General features: G+C 46.3%; 1 long non-coding RNA gene across 1 annotated transcript in view; it reads right to left on the reverse strand.

Annotated features, from left to right (window-relative positions):
• LOC133282577 (uncharacterized) overlaps nucleotides 1–2,152 on the reverse strand; it is a 380,577-nt gene extending 378,425 nt beyond the window's left edge. Inside the window, exon 1 of the long non-coding RNA XR_009747664.1 lies at nucleotides 2,074–2,152. This is a non-coding gene — a long non-coding RNA (uncharacterized LOC133282577). The remainder of the gene's footprint in view (nucleotides 1–2,073) is intronic.
• Between the last annotated feature and the right edge of the window lie 4,939 nt (nucleotides 2,153–7,091).

Here is a 7,091-nt window from a genome sequence, read left to right on the forward strand (position 1 = left end):
CATTTGCTAGGAGAACCCTAAAGTACCACCTGTCCAAGTACATAAAAATTAATTAAGCATCAGAAGAGATTGAGAAGATGCCTCAGAAAGTCTGTGGCAACCTTTAACGTCATCCCTTCTACTGTCAGCCCTCCCACTAAGGCCAAAAATCCTTTCTCAGTCTTATTTTTCTTCAGTTACTGTATTGTATTCCCAATATGCACACAACATGTGGGGTGCTTGAGCTCCGCTAGAAGAATCTGAATCTACAGACACAGAGGGACTTTTTTACTGTGGCTCTTACTTTATGAAAGAGTTCTCTTCTTTGGCTTCACCTGCCTACCTTCTGTAGACAAGTAGGGACATACCCTTTATCCTGACCTATCCATTTAGACCCAGATGAGTTTTGTGTATATTTAAAAGAAGCTTTTTAGATCAAGCTTTAAGGGAATATCAATTGGCTATGTTTTAGCTGACATTTGCAATAATTCCTAGGCACACAAATAGGCTGAAGTCGTGGTGTGAAGCATAACACAGTCAGGGAATAAGGCCAAGTTCTTGCCTGAAGAAGCTAATGGTCCAAAAGTGAAAAGGGAAAAAAAGAAAGTTGAGTATTCCAGATGTTTTCACTGGGAATTCAGAACCACATTGAGTGGTTCTTCCCTGTGAGGGTGCTGAGGCGCTGGCACAGGGTGCCCAGAGAAGCTGTGGCTGCCCCATCCCTGGCAGTGCTCAAGGCCAGGTTGGACACAGGGGCTTGGAGCAAGCTGCTCTAGTGGAAGGTGTCCCTGCCCATGGCAGGGGTTGGAGCTGGATGAGCTTTAAGGACCCTTCCAACACAAACCAGTCCAGGATTCTATGATTGACCCTGGGTGGCTCCTAGAATTTCTGGTAATCTCAATAATCGAAACCATTACTTCAAGCTCCAGTCCACGTTTCAGTGTTCCACACTTGTTCATTTCTCTAACAGGTAGAAAAATCAATCATTCTCTAACACTCCCTTTAGCCAGCTTGAATCTGCGTCTGTGGAAATCAGGTAGCAAACTCCTGGCTTACTTCATCTAGAACACCAGCACAGCCAACGTGCATTACAAACACAAGGTGGTGGTAACTACATCTATTTGTTCGCTGCGCATCATCTGCGTAGAACTTTTCTCTGTCTTTGTCCTGAGAGCTACAATATGTCTTAAAGTCAATAAAATCAATACCTTTAAAAGAGATTTGTTGATGTTTGGACTATGTATAAAATTAGATCCTCTGATTAATACTCTAACAATGTGGCAGGATCATTACATTACAGCACATGAAGCCCTTCCTCATGCGCCTGCTTAGGAATAACTGCGTCTTGCAATAATAAAGACTAAAAATTACAACGAAAAGAATAGTTATTGACTTCCAGAAATAAATAGAAAACTACTTCCATTGTGCTCCTTGTCCATATGCATTGTATTGTCATTTATATACATCCTTCCTCATGCTGGATGTCAGAGCACTTAACGAAGCAACAAACAACGTAGTCCCACCATGGGGTTTATGCAGCTATTGCTCTGTGGTAAAGAACAGCTCATCATAACCAGCCCCCTGGCCTAGCAGCTCTTCAGAGGAACGGTGATGGATATGCTTTGGAGTGAGTAACCACCTCCTCCTCAAAGCGGGAGGCTGCGTGAGTTATCTCTGCAAGCTCCAAAAGTTTAATTCTGTCCTTATAAATATTGGATTCGAGGATTTTTTTGTCTTCTAAAAGCATAAGTAGGCATTGTTTCCAAACCTGGGCTGGTTTCAGCTTATTCCCCAGATTCTCCTCAACTGTCTTCTCAGCCATCATCAATTCAGCCCCTGATTCAAACAGGAGCTTGTCTGTGATCTAATCTAAACTTTACAGTTATAGAGGTATTGTAATGTCACTCTTCTTAATAAGCTTCCAGCCTTCTAGAAGCTGAAAGAGGGTTGGTTTAGATTAGATATTAGGAAAAAATTCTTCACTGTGAGAAGGTTTGGGTGGGAAAGGAACTTAAAGCTCATCCAGGTCCAACCCCTGCCATGGGCAGGGACACCTTCCACTAGAGCAGCTTGCTCCAAGCCCCTGTGTCCAACCTGGCCTTGAGCACTGCCAGGGATGGGGCAGCCACAGCTTCTCTGGGCACCCTGTGCCAGCGCCTCAGCACCCTCACAGGGAAGAGCTTCTGCCTAATGTCTGTTTTAATCCTAATTCGTGTTGACATCAGAAGCAAATCAGCTTCAAGTTCTCCATCCTTCCCCTTGCTACTGCTGTAGATGTGCCACAGCACCCGAGTAGTTTCTTCTCTGGCGTTCTTGGGCTCTGGTAGCATTTCTGGGACCGAGGACCTAGCAAGTGGGAATGCTTTGCATTCAGACTGGGTTGTCGCCACTGCTCAGGTTAATTAGATTCATGTCCCATTTTACAAACTTTTGTAACATCTTATTGCACTTCCATAGATTCACCTCTCAGTAGGCTGCTTTTAATTGCTGTGCAGTGTCTCTGAGTTTATTTATTATCAAATGTTCTTCTTTGCATTTTAATTTTAGTTACGAATTTGTAGCTCCTGTAAACTCAGCCTCAATGCTATTTCATTTCAGCAGTATCTTGTGTTTCTCTGGCATCTGTGTAGTAAGAGACTTCCCCCTTTTGAAATAATTATTTCTGCCCCCCCGACTTCTCAATCTTAAATAACTGTGTCAAGGTATATTACTTTTTAAAGCCTTGATAAGAAGCTGGTTTATTATTCTTCAGATGAGTAATCAAAGTCATCTGAGATCGCTGTGTGAAACAGAATGAAATAACACGATGAAACTGAGCCTTGTTGGAGAGAACAAAGCAGCTGGGAATTGGCTGTGGCATCCTAATTTACCTGTGTGGCAGGAGGAGCTTCCAGGTACAGGGATACTGGGAGAGTAGATGATACCAGAGATGGGGATGGTGTGAACCAGAACAGGGACTGTCTGGTTCATGGTGGGTTTAGTGGGAAGCCAAGTAAAGAAAGGAAGGAGAAGAGGGTTGGGAAGAGTTTGGAAACTTCAGAAATGAGGGAGCTCAGTTCAGGGATGTGCTGCAAAGGCTGTCTGGGGAGTAGTAGAAACAGATCACTGGACTGATATCCAGAAGACAAATGGGAATAGGGGGACGTGGCTGTGCTGTTCAGGGGACTGGATTCATCCGTGAGTGTGCAGCCATGCCTGGTAGAGCAGCCATATCAGCAGTGATGGCAGCAAAGGCAGAAACCTGCTATGTTGAGAGGACACCAAGGATGGGATGAGAAAATGGGCTACAGGGGGGTGCTGGGTTGTGGTAGTTAGTAAACCAGGAGAATGGCTCACTGCCATCAGAGGTGACCTCATTTCCCCTCTCTGCTCTTGGCCACAGTCTTGCTTATCTGGTGCTGCTTCTGCCGCTCCTGGGCTCTTGTCTTGAGCCTTGATAATGTGCTAGATTATTAGGAAGAAGGTGGAGCAAGTCCAGGATGTCCCCTATTGTGCAGCGGTGGTGCTGGTTGCTGGGTCAGCTCAGCATCTTGTGTACCATCGCCTTGCAGCACTTACTGATGGGGGGATGTCAAGCTGTGAGGAGCGGGCAGGAGGAACTACACAAGCATTAGCCCTTGCTGCTCACTGAACATGTAATGTAATAACATGTAATGGGGCAAGACTAAACTGATTTATCAGTAGCTCCATTCCTACCAATGCCAAAAGTGGCAATAAATCATAGAATCACAGACTTGTTTGTGTTGGAAGGGACCTTAAAGCTCATCCAGTTCCAACCCCTGCCATGGGCAGGGACACCTCCCACTAGAGCAGCTTGCTCCAAGCCCCGTCCAAGCTGCAATCTTAATCCCAGCCCAGGACAGCACAGTTCCTCGCTCCCGTTTTCTGCCATGATCCAGCTGAGTACAGAAGAGGAATGCACACGGATGGGTGAACTGTCAGTAGAGAGATCCTTATCAGCATGTGGGACCTGTACCAAGGGATCAGGAAGAAGAGCTGAGACCAGAATGATGTGGGTGAGTGAGCTGCAGCGGTGGATGCTGCCCCATTGAAGGGCAGGGGAGTTGGGCAACAGGGAGGGGGATTGCATGAGGGGCATCCAGAAGTGGTTTGTGCTTCAGTGATTTGCTTTGCAGTCAAAGATGTGGCTTTTGTTTTGTTTCTTCATCTCTTTTAGGAAATTAAAAAGGAAGATTCTTATCACAACTTTATAGTTGAATTATGGGACGTTGTGGCCACGTGAAACACTTATTGAGGTGGCTTTGAACGTCCTCACACAATTACAACACTGACCTAAAGCAGTCTTTCAGTTCCAAAGGAACTCAGCTTTTCTCTCAGAAGTCTGTCATATTTAATTTCATTTCATCACAAAGACACCCCATTGAGTGTAAAAAAAAGAGAAAAAGAAAAAAGACAATTTCATTTGCTTCTGCTCTGTATGAAAATGAATTGAAAGTGTGAAAATTGAGGGTTTGTAATTAAGTTCTGTAACATCAGGAGGAACAAATAGGTCTGTATGGAGAAATACATCTGTATACAATCCTACAATGGTTTGTGTTGGAAGGGACCTTAAAGCTCATCCAGCTCCAACCCCTGCCACGGGCAGGGACCCCTTCCACTAGAGCAGCTTGCTCCAAGCCCCTGTGTCCAACCTGGCCTTGAACACTGCCAGGGATGGGGCAGCCACAGCTTCTCTGGGCACCCTGTGCCAGCGCCTCAGCACCCTCACAGGGAAGAGCTTCTGCCTAAGAGCTCATCTCAGTCTCCCCTCTGGCAGGTTAAAGCCACTCCCCTTGGCCTGTCCCTACAGGCCCTCTCCAGGTTTCCTGTAGCCCCTTTAGGCACTGGGAGCTGCTTTACCCTGAGTGGAAGAACACAAATGCAGGTATTTATTTGTGTATCTTTATATACACACAAACTTGTAAGCTTCCATGTGTTTTCTCCTGAAAATTGCTCTTCACAGGCTTGCCTTTCCCAAGAAGCCCCACACAGACCTGGTTTTGGAGATGATATTTGCATTGAGACTGCAGCACTTGGATGGTCATCCCCATGTTGTCAACCCGAACCACGTCTGGAGCAAACTTCTGTTTGATTGTGTGGAATCATGGTAAGGGTTACCTGGAGAAACATAGACTTCTGGAAGGAGAAAAGGAAGCTTGGGGCATTTTATGCTTCTCATTTGTATGCAACTGCACTGGACATCCCAGCTTGGTGGGCTCCTGATGGTGCTCTGATCAGCAGTGTGATCCCATGTAGAGTGCTGGGCAGCACAGTTCAGACAGAGATAAGAACCAATGCAAAGCTTTGCCTGCCATAATCTGTTGTGCTTGGTTTTGTTCCTGAAGATGAGCACACTCAGCAAGGTTATAGGCAGAAGCAGGAAGAGTAAAAAATCACTGTAGCAAAACTTCGCCTCAGCCTACGTGTGGGGATGTCCCTGATATTTAGTCAGCTGCTCTTCATCATGCTTATGAATAGGTATATTTGAAGGAAAATTCGTGACATAGGAAGATGACTGTTAGGGGACCATCACTCATTTAATTATCCTCCCTGTGTGTCACCGAGGATGGGAATACTTGGAGTATTTAACAAAACTCAGAGATACTTTGTGAGTTTCTTTTGACTTGTTCAACACTTATATATATATTAGTCTATCTGCGTATCACCTCCTTCCTCACTGGGAACAGCACAGGAGGACTCAGAGTTCAATTCTCATGGTTCATGTGACAATTGAATCCCTGCTTTTGTTCCATCCAGGCTTGATTAGCATTTTCTCGTGCATTTACTTGCTCCTTGTTGAAAAGATGAGAGTGAAGGTGTTCAGGTAACGAAGTAATTATGAAATGCCCACCTCTCTCTTTGACTGCCCCAGGGAAATTTGCCAATTCACTAACCTGTCCTGCTGCTGTCACCAGTGTTGTCACCTGCCCCGTGAGCTGTGGGGTCCACGGGACATGGTGTTGCTTTGACAACCATCAACACACATGCTACTGAGAAGCTCTCTGATGGTGCATGTGCCGTATCTTCCTGTAAATGCAAGGAATCTTCCACAAATAACGATCTAAGGAGTAGTCCCTTGTGCTGTGCTAGGACCATTCCTCGTCACCATCTCTTGGTAACCCCTGGAGAAGATGGAAAAGCTCAACACGAGCAGGAGCAGAAAGCGGAGCTGTCTTTCTGGAGGCCATGTGAGGTGCCCCTGTGCTCAGGGCTCTTACGGAGCACCATGCCCATTTGTAGTCATAGAATCATAGAATCATAGATCACAGAATCCTGGACTAGTTTGTGTTGGAAGGGACCTTAAAGCTCATCCAATTCCAACCCCTGCCACGGGCAGGGACCCCTTCCACTAGAGCAGCTTGCTCCAAGCCCCTGTGTCCGACCTGGCCTTGAACGCTGCCAGGGATGGGGCAGCCACAGCTTCTCTGGGCACCCTGTGCCAGCGCCTCAGCACCCTCACAGGGCAGAGCTTCTTCCTTATATCTAACCTGAACTTCCCCTGTTTCAGTTTGAACCCATCACCCCTTGTCCTATCACTACAGTCCCTGATGAAAAGTCCCTCTCCAGCATCATTATAAGCCCCCTTCAAACACTGGAAGCTGCTCTGAAGTCTCCACATAGTTTCTCTTCTCCACGTTGAGCATCCCCAACTTTCTCAGCCTGATGAAGGATCACAGATGAAGTGAGGATTCAAATCCTTGCCTGGTTCTCAGCGAGAGGAAGCTGGTGAGGAGAGGTGTTGGACCGTGCAACTGATGCCAGCCCAGCTTGGTGCGTGGCTACAGCCATCATGGGGGCAGCCACTACATTAAGCAGGAGGAGAGGTGTCCCATGTCATGCTGGAGCATGACTGATGACCAGGCTTTGTACAGGTTGGTCCAATTCCTGCTTAGGGGAAGGACAATTCCTTCAGGGTGGCATTGCCCATAGCCAAGAGTGGCATCAGAAGCACATTAATGATCCTTGTAGGACTGGACAGCTTGGATTTTGCTGCCCTTCCCCTGTGACTGACAGCCTGCATACATTTACGGCACTTTTCATACCTCCCTACAAACACCAAAATTATATGCTTTAGCTGAAAGACAGCCAAAACATCTGAAAGGCTCATTGTT

Source organism: Pezoporus flaviventris, unplaced genomic scaffold (assembly GCF_033815535.1).
Source record: "Pezoporus flaviventris isolate CSIRO_AGI_PZ_B2104156 unplaced genomic scaffold, CSIRO_AGI_Pfla_v1 ptg000129l, whole genome shotgun sequence".
Taxonomy (NCBI): Eukaryota; Metazoa; Chordata; class Aves; order Psittaciformes; family Psittacidae; genus Pezoporus; species Pezoporus flaviventris.